Here is a 16,177-nt window from a genome sequence, read left to right on the forward strand (position 1 = left end):
CGATAGCCACCCGGAAGCCCGCAGAGGCATGAGGGACCGGTGGTGACAGCCGCCCAGGCAATGTGGCATGGCAGGTTAGAGGACAGCAGGCAGGACTGAGGGTCGATGTTGGGAGAAAGTAGCAGGAAGGGGCAGGACGTGCTACCCTGGGCCAGGACACTGCTGTCAGCAATTTCCCAGGATCTGTGAGGACAAGGCCAGATGACATTCAATCTTCCACGACCTTTTCCAAAATACAGTCCCACTTCCCGAATGCCTGGAAAATGCAGGCTCTCTAGAGGGCCCCGTCATTTACGCTCTCAGCCAATTCACTCCCAGCTCACCCCCTTCCCCAATGCCAGGGGCTCTCAGTCCGCAGGGGCTGTGGCCTGCGGGTCTGCAGAGAGAGGCTGAGTCCTGCCCACGCCCTGAGCATGGGCTCCGTGCAAGGCACAGTCATGCGTGCCTAGTGATCCTGCCGCACAAAGACCCTGAGAGGCAGGTGTCATCTCAGCTTCACTCGCCTGGATTCACGGGACCAATAGGCAGGGGAGCCAGGCTGTGGCCCAGCCTGTGTGTAACTTCTGCACGTAAAACATTCCTCCACTTCCTACACGTGGCATTAGGAAGAGGGGTCCAATTTCCTACGCCTCCGTTTCCTTTCTTACAAAGTGGGAGCATTTGTAAGATACCTATGGAGTTCTGTGGATTGGACATAACATATGAATCCCCTGGCATCGGTCACTGGAAAAAAAGAAGGCATTAACTTAAGTGACTATTATTTTTAGGCAAGAAATTACCATGAACTCACTATCTGCCGCCTCCCACCCTCACATTTCTGCTCATCCTTTTAATGCAGGCAAGTGCTTACCTGGCTGTTCCGTCTGTCTTTTCCTCTTTCCTGTACCTGGTGGCAAACATAGGGATCCTTCAAGACCCAGCTGCCTGCCACCTGCCTTCCCCTGCTCCCTCTGAGGTACCAGACCAGGCGGGTTGAGGTTTGAGCACACCCAGGGCTCACCAGCGGGTGGCAGTGTGCCTGGCCAGGGACCCTGTGACAGGGGCATTTACATCAGCAAGGCCTCATGGGCAGTGGACTGGGAGCCAAACACTGAAGGGCCATAGTTGCTAACATCCATGCCCCAAAGTCCCCTCCCCAAACAGATGTCAGCTGTTTGTCCTCAATTTAAAACCAGGAAAACCTGTTGATTCCCAGGACTGCATCTCCAGTACACATACATCAGGACATCTGTAGTTCTTTCTCAGCAGGCACCGGGGCAGAGGTCCCCCACCCCTGAGTGCCCTGGAAAGGAGGCATGTTAACAGCAAGACAGCTGACAGGCACCTCATCACCTCGGGCAGCTCCAGGCCTACCGTACCTCTGGCTGCTCGTGTCAGGGAAGTGCCGGGCTTCTGTCATCTGAAGCCTGTGGGTGACTTTTTTAAAAACAAGACCTCAAATTTTATCTCAATTTCAAAACAGCCAAATGAAGAATGGGTTCTCCTGGAGGCATTCTGCCCCTGGGGCTGGTTTTTCCCTGGGCCAGGCTCAGATTCCTCTGGATGCTCAGCTCTGGTTGGGAGTGAGGAGGGGCCTTGGGTGCCAGCAGTGCGAGCAGCACCTGTGCTCCCATCGCAGTGGGTTGAAGGGAGGTGCTCCGTGTGAGGTGCCGTCTGCTGGACGCACCCATTCAGTTCCGCCTGAGCAGCATGCCCCTTGTCACATGTCTGTCTATGGCTTCACATTTGCACTTTAATCTTCAGTAGCTCCATCTACTCATTTTGATCCCTCACTTCCCCGTCGAGCCTCGAGTCCATGCAGACACACACATGCACTTGCAGATGAATTTCCACATAAAAACAGGTGAGTTTATGTGCAACGGGAGTTAGGCTAGATCAAAGCACAGATAATGAGAAATATTGGGGTGGGTGTTGAGGACGAAGGCTTCTAGCATGCCCAAGATGAAAATAATTTAGGGACCATCCAATTTCAGTATCTGTTTTATTGGAATCCATCTGATTTTATTTGCTAAATATAATGCAGTGCTTAAAAATATGTAGTCTGCACACCCCACCTCCAATTTATACATAAGGAAATCAAGACTGAAAGGCAGGCGAGCTGCCTCCCAGGGGCAGAAGCCTCTGAACCAAGGGGGCGGAGAACTAGGGTCAGTTCTCAAGGCAGCCACTGGGAGGCAGTAAGTGCAGTGGCTCAAAGCCCAGCTCCACCTCGTATGTCACTGAGCCCCTTCATTGCCTGGCCTATAAAATGTGGGGGTGGACAAGTACAATACTGACTTCATGAGTTTGTCCTAAGGATTAAATGGGAGGATTTCTGTAAAGCTCTCAGCTTCCTTCTGGGCACTTGTAGCCCAGGAAATAGTGGCCACTGTGGTCCTTAGAGTGGAGTCGCTGCCTCATCAATGCCCCGGCTGGCCATCCCTGTGTGCTCTTCCCAGAGTTCTTAAATATGGGGATTTTTATCAGGATTGGAAGGATCTGGCTCTGCCAGAAGATGGGGGATAGAGAAGTGTGCTCCCAAGTTCAATGCCATCCCGGATATAGACCGCCATCAATGGAGAGCTGGGCTGTGGAGTGTGGCAGTGGGAGTCCTGGTGTGGTGGGGGGGCATGCGCAGGAGAGCATGAAGGATTCAGACCCGTGTTCACGGAACTTGGCACTGCGTTATCAATATCAGGGGGAAATAAGAAAAAGACAGGCACCGGATTAGGCTAACTTGCATTATAGTAATAGCCTCTGGGCAGATCTCCCTGTCTCGCTCCGAAGTCTAAGCCATCCTGCATACTGAAGCAGAATAATCCTCTTAAACTCCCCTTCCATTATGTCGCACCCCTTCTCGGGCACATTCTCACAACTGCCAGCAGGATAAAGGGCAGACTCCTCTGCTGGTGCGTGCACGTGGTGTATTGTGTGTGTGAATGTGTGGGTGTGTGGTGTCGACGGGTAAAGGCATAAAGAGAGCATAGCGCTTTTTGAATTTTCTAAAATTTTGCTGATCAAACACATTATCTTAAACTACCGTAAGAATTATGTTCATTCCTTGTACTGAGGAGGAGTAAGAGCTATGATCCATAAGCTTTAGGTGTAATTTTATATGAGCATATCTGTGATTACCCCTCAAATATTAACAAAGCCATGCATGCCTTTGCCCATCACCCATCCAGTGTGATCTCTCCGAGCCTCACCTTAGTCAGCTTGGTTTCAGGGTCACATTCTGCCGCACCTGAGCTAGCCAGTCTTCAGCACTGACCCTGGGTCCCCTGTCCTCAGGGGTCACCACAGCGCTCCAGCACCTCACGGAAGCCTGAGGCCCACTTGTGAGTGGCGGCTCCCACCGAGCCCCCTTTTCTAAGGCCAGCTCCCCAGGCATCTGCTCACTCCCACCTGGTGCTCCAGCTCTGCTGTCCTTCCTGCCTTCCCTCTCTTTCCGTCCTGCACATCCTCAGAGCCCCAACACAATCATTGTGGCTGTGCCTTTTACTACAGACTTACAGGTTTCAGCCCCATCAATGAAGTGGGTGCTGCTATTATTCTCCCTTTACTCCCTTTACACATGAGGAAACTGAGGAAGGAGGGGGAAGCAACCGTTGGAAGATCTGCGCCGAGGCCATCTGGACACTCTTGCCCTCGGCATGAGCCTCTTCACCACACGGCTCACCCTTCCTCTGCGTCCACGGCGGCGCCTGCACTGGGAAACACTTCCTCTCTGCGTCTTCATGTCTTCTCTACAGCTAGAATTTACATGGCTGTCCCACATAGCATCCACAGGACATGCATGGGATGGTCCCCTTCATGCTTCTCCCGAGCAAACGTGGGCCAAAGGGTCTCGTTCCAAGGCTCACCAGACAGACAGTCTGTTGTTTCCGGCACAGCCCTGCCTTGCAGCCTGTCTCCGGCAGCCAGGTAATAGCCTCCCACAGAAGCCCTTCTTCAAAGGGCTTTCATGTCAACGCACTCATTTCCTGAGCACAACGCCGCCGTCAGATCAGCATTATTATTTCCATCGGAGAAACCGGAGGAACCATGGCTGAGCCAGGACCAGCATCCAGCCCTTCCCCGCACCCCACTGCCCACTGCCCAGCCCCGCCTCTCCTGCCATTTATATTCTGGCCCAAACAGTTGCACAGTGAAGTAGCCCGTTCGTCTCACCGGCTCCATGAGCGTGAAGGGAAAAATGAAACTCTACCCCCTTTAAGGTTTTGTCTGAAAGCCTTGCTAATCCAGCGGCAGCCTGTGAGATAACAGCTAAATCTCCCCGCTGCCAGGGATTACCTTCGCATCTGATCCGAGAGGCACATCCCAGGCCTGGACGGAGGTGAGTGTGCGGACAGGTCATTTTCTCTGTGAAATCGGAGGTGCTGGGGTTTCCAGACCCTGCTGTCCTCCCTCGGAACGGAGGGGGAGGGGAACCCAGGGTCTGTTACATTAAGCAGCTCCTCTGCCAAGGTCACTTCAATGACAGCTTGATCCTGAAAAGCCCCTTGTTTACTCAAATACTTACCAAGCACCTCCTGTGTGCCAAACACTGTGTTAGATAAGATAAAGTGACGGTGAGGCCCTGGCCAGTGCTGCAAGTGGTTAGAGTAGTGGTTCTCAACCTTCCTAATGCCGCGACCCTTTAATACAGTTCCTCATGTTGTGGTGACCCCCAACCATAAAATTATTTTCGTTGCTACTTCATAACTGTAATTTTGCTCCTGTTATGAATCATAATGCAAATATCTGATATGCAGGATGTATTTTCTTTGTTACAAATTGAAAATAATTAAAGCATAGTGATTAATCATAAAAACAATATGTAATTATATATGTGTTTTCTGATGGTCTTAGGCGACCCCTGTGAAAGTGTCGTTCAACCCCCAAAGGGGTCGCGACCCACAGGTTGGCGACCCACAGGTTGAGAACCGCTGGTCGGCAAACCACGGCTTTCGAGCCACACGCAGCTCTTTGGCCCCTTGAGTGTGGTTCTTCCACAAAATACTGGCTTTTTCACAAAATACTGACTTCTGCACATGGGCCACGAAGTTTCAATTGCACTGTATGTGCGCACCCACACGTGGTATTTTGTCGAAGAACCACACTCAAGAGGCCAAAGAGCCGCATGTGGTTCTCGAGCCTCGGTTTGCCAACCACGGGGTTAGAGCATCAGGCCCATCCATCAGTGGGCCCCCGGTTCGATTCCTGGTCAAGGGCACGTACCTCCGTTGTGAGATTCCATCCCTGGTCCCTGTTCAGGGCACGTGCAAGAGGCAACCAATTGATGTGTCTCTATCTCATTGATGTTTCTCTCTCTCTGCACTCACTCCCTTGCACTCTCTCTCTAAAAAGCAATGGTGCCCTAGCCTGTTTTGCTCAGTGGATAGAGCGTCAGCCTGCAGACTGAATGGTCCCAGGTTCCATTCCGGCCAAGGGCACATACCTGGGTTGCGGGCTCAGTCCCCAGTAGGGGGCGTACAGGAGGCAGCCGATCAATGATTCTCTCTCATCATTGATGTTTCTATCTCTCTCTCCCTCTTCCTTCCTCTCTGAAATCAATAAAGAAATATATTTTTTAAAAAACACACTTTTTAAAAAGCAATGGGAAAAAATATCCTTGGATGAGGCTTAACACACAAACAAGACTGTGGTGAAATGGATACTGCCTCCCGGACTCCTATTAAAGCAGTAGTAGGATGTGATCAGGGTGAAAAACAAATCGGACACCAGAAAACTTCCATTTGGAGCTAACATGGTCTTGGCCGCTGGTCTATGCACCTACATCAGGGATTCAGGAGCATCCACTGAGGCCAGAGGCCCCAGACCTGGCCCTCGGATTAACGGGGGTCACCGCTCCGAAGGGCAGGTATGCAGGTGCCGGGTGCCTGCGAGGGCCGGGAAGCACCTGGGAGTCCTGCCGTCTGTCGGCATTACAGAGTTTATAAGTGGAGGGATGGGGTCTGAGGACACGGCCTCTCCTAAATGGTCTTCATTCCTATTGAACTCGGCTGGGACTTTCCTTCCAGGGGCAGGTCGTTAGCCACCAGCCTTGTTTGTCCAACCAGCAGAGCAGTAGCCCTCAGAGCACCCGTGCATCACCTCTGACAACCACAGTTAGGCCTGGGCTCACCTTTCCCGGGGATGTCTGCTGGGGACCCTGCCTGCATTAAAGAGTTGCCAGAGGCAGGCCCTTGTCCTGGGTGCACCACACCTCCCAGGCTCTGGAGCAATAAAGAAATATGTGTGTGTTTTCTTTTTCTCAGATCGAGTGAAGTCATAATAAATTCAGATCAGGAACTGAAATGGGAATCGTGTTTTGAAATAAGGACTTGCAAATAGCTGGACTGTTAGCTGCTGTCGCCGGAGTCGCTGATAAAAGAAAGCCACTGTCTGAGGGCTGACGGGGAAATGTCATTTGTTCTTCCACAGGAGGCTAGAGGTCGTGGCTCCAAGCGTTCTTTCCGAAGGGCACTCTTCAACCAGCAGGGCCCAAGACCGGTCCCAGCCCCGCCCCGCCTACTACCAACTCAGGTGGAACAGCTCGCCTCTCTGGGCCCAGGCCTTTGACTTCTATTTCCTTGTAAACTGGACAATTGGTGTTTGTTTGTCCAGCACCCATTTCCCCTGTTCTGGTTGTGACACCTCAATTTTTCTTGGGGATTCCAGTGCAGGAGGCAACCTGCACTCATCCCCCCGATTAAGACCACATGATTCAGGTGCAGCTGATTCTACCCCTGGTTCCAGAGAGGAGCATGAATTCCAAGACATGCCAATCACAGGACTGCCCCTCCCTTTCACCAGGGTGGTTGGCTCAGAGGCGGACATGTGATGAGTGCCAATCTGAGCTCAACCCAGACTCGTGCCAGAGCAAAGCAGAGGAAACTTTTTTTTCTCTCTGAGATTATTCAGAGGAGAGGCATGAATTGGGAGCCATACTGGTGATGTTGCCATGTTTGAGGAGGGCTTCACTGAGAACGGAGTCAAAATAGAAAAAAACAGAACCAACAGATGGAATTAAGGAGACCATTGAGCCCCAGATCCAGCTGTGACTCAGGCTGTCACTGGGTTTCCAGTTATGTGAGATGTCACTAGTACCCAAAGAGCCCTCATCATACTCCACACCCAGCCCATCTCCTTTATCTTGCTTACATTCTATTTACCCTGAAAGTACCAGTTTAAATGTTAAGTGCTCCTTTCTTTCCGAAACATAGTATCATCCTATATAATAAAACCCTAATATGCAAATCGACTGAACGGTGGAACAACCAGTCGCGATGACGTGCACTGACCACCAGGGGGCAGATGCTCAATGCAGGAGCTGCCTCCTGGTAATCAGTGCACTTAGCCAGAAGCTGGGCTCACGGCTGGTGAGTGCAGCGGCAGTGGTGGGAGCCTCTCCCGCCTCTGCTGCAGGTGGGTGGTAAGGAGGCAGGGTCTTGGACTTTGAGATCCCTGGACTGGGAGAGAGATGTTCTTAGCTAGCAGGCGAACATCCCCCAGGGGTCCCGAACTGCAAGAGGGCACAGGCTGGGCTGAGGGACCCCCCAGAGTGCACAAATGTTGTGCACCGGGCCTCTAGTTCTAACATATAATTATACTATATAAGTCACATATCAGGATATATTGCTTATTATTTGCATTTCCCACCAACATGTGAATTCCGTGATTTTTGTTTATTCTGATCACTGACTTGACCAAGTACCTAGAAAAGGGCTGACACAAAATGGGTGTTCTATAAACTTTTGTTGTTTGAATGATTAACATTTAGCAGAGAAAGACAATTAGGGGACTTTCACCAGCTCTAGCCTGGGGTGAAGTCTGTTTACTCTCACCCATTTTAAACTCTCCATGCTCCCCCGATTCCTCAGTGATGGTAATGGTTTGGGCTAAAATACAATGAGTAACAGCTTCCATTTATAAAGTGCCCACTATGTGCCAGGCACTGGGGTAAGTGCTGGGCACACACAGAAGACAGCCTCTTCTTTCAAAGCATGCCTGGTCAGCACAGAGGGGCAGACACAGAGTCACTACCCTTGGGCCCAGCACCGTGTTTGCAGGGCAGAGACGGGGCTGCTAGCCCAGCAAGGACACAGGTCAGAGAGGCTGCCCTGGGAAGGCTGGTATCTGAGCCGTCCCTTCCTCACGTTGGAAGGAAGACACAGCAGAGATGGGCATGGGTGGTGGGTAGGGAAGGAGGATGGGGAGAAGTGATTGAAACCCAGAGTACACTAGAGGCTGGGGCAGGAGAAAGTGCTAATTCCCTCCTTCACGTGTTTTGTCTGGACTGACCTGCAGACAGCTCCATTCTCTGCGACCAGACCAGATTCTCTCTCACATGGCTAGCAAATCAATCTCTCTCTCTCTCTCTCTCTCCCCCTCCTAACCCCCTCTCTTTTAAGTTTAAAGGCAAAGGACATTCACAGCCTCCTTTGGTTCTCTGTTTCCACTCAATGCCATCATCTGGAAACACCCATAGGCTATTGTCTGAACCAGTAACATTTTCTAGGAAAAGCAGCCCTTGCACGCCATGCCCGCCACCACTGGATACCTAGAAAGGGGACAAAGCTTCAGTTCTTGTCCGCAGTACCTCACCTCCCTCCACTCCAAGTTGCTCCTGATTCAGGTCCCAGGACCAACCATCACTCCTCTCTCTCCAAGGTCATCCCTGAGGAAGAGAGCAGACAACTCAGAGCTGGAAAGGGACCGCTTTCCCTGGCTGGAAACTCCAGCTGCTTGACAGGCTGTGTGTCAAGTTTCCACACTCAGATGCACTGTTACCAGCACATATGGCTCCCCTCTTACTGGTGAAAAGGACTTTTCTTTCCAGCCAAAAAAGCAAAGACAGAGAGACATGTCTACTGTGACTAATCTTGAGGTTTCTCCAGAAGTCAAATTTGATTGAGCTAATACACTTTCCACAGGCACAGCTTCCAAAGATACCTTTCAGCCTCGGGCCAGGTCCTGATGAGTGTAGTATTAGTCAAAGGTCCGCCTCAGCACCAGCCCACCCATCTGAGGGGCCGATGGAGGATGGGGAATGTCACCGAACATGTAGGCTGGTCCATAGTCCAGGGGACCCCCCTGCCTTCTCTAGAGTCGAGGCCCACCACCACACCTGGGTGAACCTCACAGTCTGAGGGGCCATATTTCTATGCTGAGAGCTTGTGCCTCAGCAAGAGCCAAGCCAGCTTCGAGTCCTGGAGCATTTAATTACAAGCTAAGTTACTTAGCTCCTCGAGCTTGGTAAAAAAGGGAATAATAATAGTAACTGCCTCCAAGGATTAGATTAAATGAGATAATGCAGGTTGATTACTGACAATGGAGTGGGCAAAAGCAGACTCAGCAAATGACAGGTTTATCCCCAGGGAATATGGGTCTTCGGAAGTCCCTGAAGCTTAACTTCCAGAAAGCTTAACTGTCTAGAGCAGCGGCTCTCAACCTGTGAGTCGCCACCCCTTTGGGGGTCGAATGACCCTTTCACAGGGGTCGTCTAAGACCGTCGGAAAACACACATATAATTACATATTGTTTTTGTGATTAATCACTATGCTTTAATTATGTTCAATTTGTAACAATGAAATTGGGGGTCACCACAATATGAGGAACTGTATTAAAGGGTCACGGCATTAGGAAGGTTGAGAACCACTGGTCTAGGGGTCTTAGCAGCCTGGCCCTGGGGTGGAAGCGGAAACTGTAAGGGGAGGAACTCAGAAGGGGAGGAGACTAAAGAAGAACCTGCAGAAAGGTGGGAGGGACTGCAAAAATCAGCCTCTACCCCTTGAGTTTCACCTTCCCCTTCATTTATTTGTTCATTCATTCATTCATTCATTGTCAAATATGACATGAGCTCCCTCCTATGTGTCAAGTGTTGAGGATGCAGCAATGAACACCACAGACTATGATTCTTGTCCAGGAGCCCACATTCTACTAGTCTCTTCAAGGTTTTTAGACTTTTAAGAGTTATGTCCTATGCTATGCTTGGGCTCCATTCTCAGGAACTGAATTGATCTAGGGTGGGGAATGGGCCTTGATTTAAAAAAAAAAATGTGTTCTTCACAATCACCAGATGGTGAACCAAAACCTTGTCTTGGTTTCTCTTAGTGTGCCCAAAGTAGTCTGACTAATTCCCCACCCCTGAAACATAGACAGGAAGAAAGAACTTGACTAAATAGTAAAAAAAAGAGAAATGAAATACAAGAAGCATGAAACCAGTCACACTGTAGAAGTCCCTTTCTTTTTTCACACAGCTAGCAAGCTTCCCATGCTTCCTGTACCATGACCCAAGAAAACTACTTTTTAGACTTTAGGTCCTTCCCTGTCCCAGCTGTTCCTGGCTCAGGCCCTTCTAGGACGGGCCCAGAGGAAGTGGGAGGCTGGCTTGTCCCAGATGCTCAGCTCTGACCATTCTCAAGGTTGACATGCGGGCTATTTTCCTGCCAGTTCCACACTCAAGGGAGTCACAGCGTATTTCTTCACATCTCTCTTTCTAATGTGTTTTCAATTCAAAGGGATTGCATTTACATTTGCAGTACCGGTGTCACTTCCAGAGAAGGTATTGGCCATGGCTTCTTGGATTCATTGATGAACCCTAGGCCTCAGGAGGGGAAGGAAGAGGAAACAGGTTCTTTAGAGAACCTGTTTTACAACAGGTTCTCTAAAGCCCTGCCCATGGCCAAGCTTTCTTTCTAAGCTGCTTGACAAAGAGACATGGAGGATTCCTGGGACGTTTGGTTCTTAGGTTGCTATGGACCCAGTTCCAGATCACAAGCAGCCACGTCTACAAAGGACCTGTGGCCATAATCCTGACGATGAGAATTGTCTCTCCTGAAACACAGCTTCCATTTCTGGCTTCTTGACACTTAAGATAGATTTTATCAAAAGCCCTTCAGAGGGGAGTCACTGTTGTGTATCAGAGTGGAGAATGTATAACTGGTCAAATTCAGAAATGCTCTTACTCCAATCTGGATACACTCCATCTTTACTCCACCTTGACCCTGAAAGGGCCTATTTTTCTGGAGTATTCAGGACCAAGTCCATCTGCCAGGTAGAAACAAATGACTATTCTAGGCACTCACCCTCTGGGGGCATCAGCCCAGCAGCATGCTCCTTGGGGATATCCTAAGGCTGCAGTGAAGCCACACCTAGCACCCCAGCTTTGCAGCTCAGCCCACACCTGTATGCCTGCCCAGCCCACACCTGTATGCCTGCCCAGCCCACACCTGTATGCCTGCCCAGCCCACACCTGTATGCCTCCTCAGCTCACACCTGTATGCCTGCTCAGCTCACACCTGTATGCCTGCCCAGCCCATACCTGTATGCCTGCCCAGCCCACACCTGTATGCCTGCTCAGCTCATACCTGTATGCCTGCCCAGCCCACACCTGTATGCCTGCCCAGCCCACACCTGTATGCCTGCCCAGCCCACACCTGTATGCCTGCTCAGCCCACACCTGTATGCCTGCTCAGCTCATACCTGTATGCCTGCCCAGCCCACACCTGTATGCCTGCCCAGCCCACACCTGTATGCCTGCCCAGCCCACACCTGTATGCCTGCCCAGCCCACACCTGTATGCCTGCACAGCCCACACCTGTATGCCTGCCCAGCCCACACCTGTATGCCTGCTCAGCTCACACCTGTATACATGCTCAGCCCACACCTGTATGCCTGCTCAGCCCACCCCTTTATGTCTGCCCAGCCCACACCTGTATACATGCTCAGCCCACATCTGTATGCCTGCTCAGCTCACACCTGTATGCCTGCTCAGCTCACACCTGTATGCCTGCCCAGCCCACACCTGTATGCCTGCCCAGCCCACACCTATATGCCTGCCCAGCCCACAGCTGTATGCCTGCCCAGCCCACATCTGTATGTCTGCACATCTGAGCTGCCGGCACACAATGCCATGAGCCTCGGTGTGGGACACTGGAATGATAGAGCTGTGAAATGATTCTAAGAATGGCAAGTTGATCTTTTTTCTGGCTTTCTCAGGACGGGCCAGGCATTCTCCTTGAGGCCTCTGTGCTGCAAGCTAGATTACTCCCTTTCGCCTCTTATGGAAAGATTTTGCTTCTAGGAATGCAATATTGCCTGGAAATAACAAAAACAAGAAGGAGAAGAAGGGAAGGGGGGAAGAATACGAAATAGAATTAGGAGGAGGAGGAGGGGAAGGAAGAGGAAGAAGAGCAGGAGGTGGAAAGAGAAGGTGAGAAGAAAATTAGAGGAGAAAGAGGACTTCACATGCATTTTAAAAAATATTTTTGTTTTAAGGTAATTATAATAAACATGTAATTATAAGAAATAATACAGAGACACCTGTACCCCTCAGCCAGTTTCCCCCAATGATAACATTTTATATGTCACAATAATCACAGCCAGGGAGTTGACAGTGATACAATCAATGGACTTTATTCACATCTCTCCAGTTTTACACGCACTCGTGCAGTTTTATCGCACGTACATTCCTGTGACCACCACCGCAGAGCAGTTCCATCACAAGGGCCCTTTTATAGCCACAGCCACTACCCACCTCTGGCAAGCACTGAAGTGTTCTTTATCTTTATAAACTTGTCACTTCAAGAGTGTCATGTGAATGGAATCACATAGGCAGTAGACTCTTGATTTGGCTTTTTTCACTCCATGTAAGTTTCTGGAGATTCATCCGAGTGGTTGCACATACCTTGCGGAGCAGTGTCTTGTGGTATACATGTCCCACCGCTTGTTTGACCTTTCACCTGTTGAAAGGCATCTAAGCTGCTTTCCGATTTCAGTTACAAATAAAACTGCTGTGAGCATGGAAGGTAAGTAGGTTTTCATTTCTCTAGATTAGATGCCCAGGAGTGCAGTCACTGGGTGGTAAGGTAATGGTATGTTTGGTTTTATAAGAACTGCCAGACTGTTTTCTAAAGGGGCTGAACCAGTTTACATGAAAAACCCAGTTTCTCTGCATCCTCACCAGTATTTGGCCCTGTCACTATCCCCCCCATGCCCCTCCCCCCCACTGCCATTCTGGTAGGTGTGTAGTGAAATCTCATTGTAGTTTCCATTTGCATTTCCTCAATGGCTAATGCTATGTAACATCTTTTTCTACACTCATTTGCTGCTTGTATATCCTCTTCAGTGAACTGTCTATGTAATTTTCTAATTGGATAGTTGTTGTTTTTTACCATTGATTTGGTGACTTCTTTAAATATTCTAGAAAACTGGCGTCAAATATGTGGTTTGTGAATATTTTCTCTCTGTCTGAGTTTGGCTTTTCATCCTCTTCACAGGACCTGCCACAGAATAAATGAGTCAGTCATTTTTATCAATTTTTTCCTTATGGACTATGTTTTTAGCAGTAAGCCTAAGAACTTTTCCCTAACAGTAGGTCCAGAAGATTTCCTTCCATATATTTCCCTAAAAATTTTATAGTTTTACATTTTACATTAAAGTCCATGATTCTTCTTGAGTTAATTTTCAGATACTACATGAGGTTTAGGTTTGTTTATTTTGTTATTTATGAGTATTCATGTAGGTGTATTTTTAAAGGTTAATCCCTACAACAACCTTTTGGAATGGGTTTTATATCATCAGCCCATTTTGCAGATGGAGAGCCCAGAGAGATCTGGCGATGTGAGCAGGCCCCACAGTTGAGGAGTGTTAGGGAAAAGCCCGACTGACTCACCTGCTTTGCATTTAAGCCCCGCCCCCTGCCTCCTGCCACCCCTTTCCTCCTGGGAGTCTTGCTTCCTAGATGTTCCAGGTTTCTGCACACATTCCTTCCTGCTGAGTAACCTTGTCCTCCCTGTAGGCCACCAGAGGACAGGACCTGCCGGGGCTTGTCCAGGTGTCCTGTGACATGTTTGCAGAGTGGAGAATGGAGACAAACTGGGAAATTGCCCTGTAGGCAAAGACTTGGTCATTCTCGTTAGGGGAAAGGCTCACATTGGGTTTTAGCATCTTCCAAAGTATTGCAGAACTGCTCTACCAGCACACTGGTTTGGGGGCAGCAGGTTGAAAATTTTAGGGTCCCTCCCAAACCATCACACACACACACACACACACACACACACACGCACACACGCATACATGCACGCATGCACGCACGCACACACACATTTATTAAGTCCAAGTCCAGAACATTTCCATCCCCCAGCTGCCAAAAATAAAATTCATTGATAGAGGTCAATAGAAAAGACTCAGAGCATCTTGAGGCAAAATTCCTGTGGCCAGAGCATGTTTCTCGCCCCTTCCGGTGGTTTTGGTTTGTGGTCAGACTATGCCCACCTCCTTCAGTCCCGTTCATCCATACCCACCCCGTTCACCTGTAGGAGTGGCGGTGGAAGGTGGAGCCCTTCTCTCCAGCTCTCTCCTCCCTACTCACTGGCCGTGGACTTCCCAGCCGGGCAGTGCCTAGGAACCTCTGCACTCCCAGCCCTGGAAAGAAATTGGCAGCCTCTATGTTGAACTTCCTCTTTCCCAAATCCCTGAGCACCAGGCGTTTATTAATGAGGGATCTAGAAAGCTTTTGCCTCTGTGACCTCACACTCGGAAGGTCCCCTCTCCCTACAACTTCTCCCAGAGCTGTCCAAAGACTACCAGGCTTTAGTCCTGGCCCACTTAGGAGAGATAGAGAAAAAAGATTGAGTCCAGTCTAATGACTCCAGTTTCTACAGGGATGTGAATATATCTATTTTTCCAGCTTCTTCAGAAGCCTCAGGGTTGCTTGAACTCATAGTTTGTCTGTTTTAACAGGTGGACCAACAATAGCATGCCTGGGCCCTGTCTGTCCCTTCGCCTTACCGTTGTAGAGTTGTAGAGTGTACCTCCCCAATCTCCATGCTCACCCACCGCCTGCCGCCATCCCCCCGCCGATCTCCTCATCTCCCCGTCAGTAATGTCCTCTATCATCTTCCAAACCTCCGGGGGAGTGGGGAGGGTGAGAACAGTCAGGGCAGGCAGGGCTGCTCGAGGAACAATAAGTGCCCTGCCTTGCTGCAGCCAAAGCAAGCTGGGGGGCCTCCCTCTGATATTGTGTAGGGCATGGCTCCTGCTCCAGATTCAGGCTCTATCACCTCCACCCTCTTTCAGGGAGCATGATTCTAGCCCCCCACCCCACCCCCATTCTTAAAAGGCTACCCCTTGCTCCCTATGCCTAACTCTTTCTATTGGAACCAAACAAACCTGGGTTTGAAACTCAACTACCACTTACTAGTATGTGGCCATGCACTGCTTGCTGTTTTCAAGCCCAGTTCCCACATCTGTAAACAGGGAGGTCACATCTGTAAAGCCTGTACCATAGGCAAGTTAGCTACTGATTCCGGGACCAAGTTAATGCCCAATAGTGGCCACATCGGTCCCCTCGACAATGGTCTCTGGGCCAATCTTTGGCCCTGACTCTCCTTGTCAGCATTCATCCTGGAGGTGGCATGGAAGCCGCCAGCACACCCACTCCGTGACCTGGGAGTAGGGCAGGAATCGTGTTCCCGCTGTTCCCTGAGCCTCATCCTGGTCCCAGGCAACCAGCCAGCCAGACTACCTGGGCCAAGGAGTCCACCTCCCCCATGGGCAACCCCAGACCAGGCACCCACCCCTCTGAAGTTGGGGTTGATAGCAGGGCCGGCTGGGGGAGCTCCCTGCAGACAGGCACCCTGCCTCTCACCCCACTGTTCTTGGTGACCCCTTCTTGGTGATCTTTAAAGCATCAACTCTGGTTAACAAACAAACAAATAAAACCCAGCAACAACAAAGGAAGCATTAAGCCAGTGGGGCCCACAGATTCAGAACAGAAAAATCCCCATTGTAACTTTTTACTCCATACTTGCTGGGGGGGGGGGGGGGGGGGGGCAAGCATCCACACTCAGAAATGGGACCCCTGGCATAGTCCTGAACCCTCATAATCCCTCAGTATGAGTTGCCCTTAGAGCTGGATCTGAATCAAACGGGGCCAGCTTATCTGCCAGACTCCTGCTCCCAACTTCAGGACCCCTCCCCTTCCAGCGCCCCCCTAGCTCACGGAGCGGGTGGGGGTGGACAGGGGGCTCACAGGCGGAGCCTGAGGAAGGGTGCCAGCTGCAAGGGGTCTCTTGGGGTTGCTCAGAGGGACATACCCTCTTCCCAGGCCCGGGTCACCGCTGCCTGGGGCACAGGGCTCAGGTCTGGGTTTTCCCCGCCTTCGCAGACAGGCTGGCTCCTCCTCGTGCGTGCGGAAGGAGGGAGGCGG

Source organism: Myotis myotis, unplaced genomic scaffold (assembly GCF_014108235.1).
Source record: "Myotis myotis isolate mMyoMyo1 unplaced genomic scaffold, mMyoMyo1.p scaffold_m19_p_10, whole genome shotgun sequence".
NCBI classification, from domain to species: Eukaryota; Metazoa; Chordata; class Mammalia; order Chiroptera; family Vespertilionidae; genus Myotis; species Myotis myotis.